Raw genomic sequence first — 1,757 nt, forward strand, 5'->3', positions numbered from 1 at the left:
GCTAACAGCCATAAAAGGGGAAATCGACAGTAACACAATCATAGTAGGGGTCTTTAACACCCCACTTCCACCAATGGACAGATCAAACAAAATGAAAATAAATAAGGAAACACAAGCTTTAAATGATACATTTAAAAAGATGGACTTAATTATATTTTTAGGATATTACATCCAAATACAGCAGATTACAGTTTCTTCTCAAGTGCTCATGGAACATTCTCCAGGGTAGATCGTATCTTGGGTCACAAATCAAGCCTTGATAAATTTAAGAAAATTGAAATCATAGCAAGTATCTTTTTCGACCACAATGCTATGAGACTAGATATCAATTGCAGGAAAAAATTGGTAATATATACAAACACATGGAGGCTAAACAATACACTACTAAATAACCAAGAGATCACTGAAGAAATCAAAGAGGAAATCAAAAAATACCTAGAAACAAATGATAATGGAAACATGATGACCCAAAACCTATGAGATGCAGCAAAAGCAGTTCTAAGAGTGACGTTTATAGCAATACAATCCTACCTCAAGAAACAAGAAACATCTCAAATAAACAACCTAACCTTACACCTAAAGCAATTAGAGAAAGAAGAACAAAAAACACCTAAAGTTAGCAGAAGGAAGGAAATCATAAAGATAAGATCAGAAATAAATGAAAAAGAAATAAAGGAAGCAATAGCAAAGATCAATAAAACTAAAACCTTCTTCTTTGAGAAGATAAACAAAATTGATAAACCATTAGGCAGACTCATCAAGAAAAAAACGGAGAACACTCAAATCAATAGAATTAGAAATGAAAAAGAAGTAACAACTGACACTGCAGAAATACAAAGGATCATGAGAGATTACTACAAGCAACAAAATGCCAATAACATGGACAACCTGGAAGAAATGGACAAATTCTTAGAAAAGCACAACCTTCTGAGACAGAACCAGGAAGAATTAGAAAATATAAACAGACCAATCACAAGCACTCAAATTGAGACTGTGATTAAAAATCTTCCAGGAAACAAAAGCCCAGGACCAGATGGCTTCACGGGCAAATTCTATCAAACATTTAGAGAAGAGCTAACACCTATCCTTCTCAAACTCTTCCGAAATATAGCAGAGGAAGGAACACTCTGAAACTCATTCTGCGAAGCCACCATCACCCTGATACCAAAACCAGACTAAGATGTCACAAAGAAAGAAAACTACAGTGCAATATCACTGATGAAGAGAGATGCAAAAATCCTCAACAAAATACTAGCAAACAGAATCCAACAGCACATTAAAAGGATCATACAGCATGATCAAGTGGGGTTTATCCCAGGGATGCAAGGATTCTTCAATATATGCCAGTCAATCAATGTGATAAGCCATATTAACAAACTGAAGGATAAAAACCACATGATCATCTCAATAGATGCAGAAAAAGCTTTTGACAAAACTCAACACCCATTTATGATAAAAGCCCTCCAGAAAGTAGGCATAGAGGGAACTTACCTCAACATAGTAAAGGGAATATATGACAAACCCAGTCAACATCGTTCCCAATGGTGAAAAACTAAAACCATTTCCACTAAGATCATGAACAAGACAAGGTTGTCCACTCTCACCACTATTATTCAACATAGTTTTGGAAGTTTTAGCCACAGCAGTCAGAGAAGAGAAAGAAATAAAAGGAATCCAAATTGGAAACGAAGAAGTAAAACTGTCACTGTTTGCAGATGACATGGTACTATACATAGAGATTCCTAAAGATGCTACCA

The sequence above is a fragment of the Physeter macrocephalus genome, chromosome 11, assembly GCF_002837175.3.
Source record: "Physeter macrocephalus isolate SW-GA chromosome 11, ASM283717v5, whole genome shotgun sequence".
Taxonomy (NCBI): domain Eukaryota; kingdom Metazoa; phylum Chordata; class Mammalia; order Artiodactyla; family Physeteridae; genus Physeter; species Physeter macrocephalus.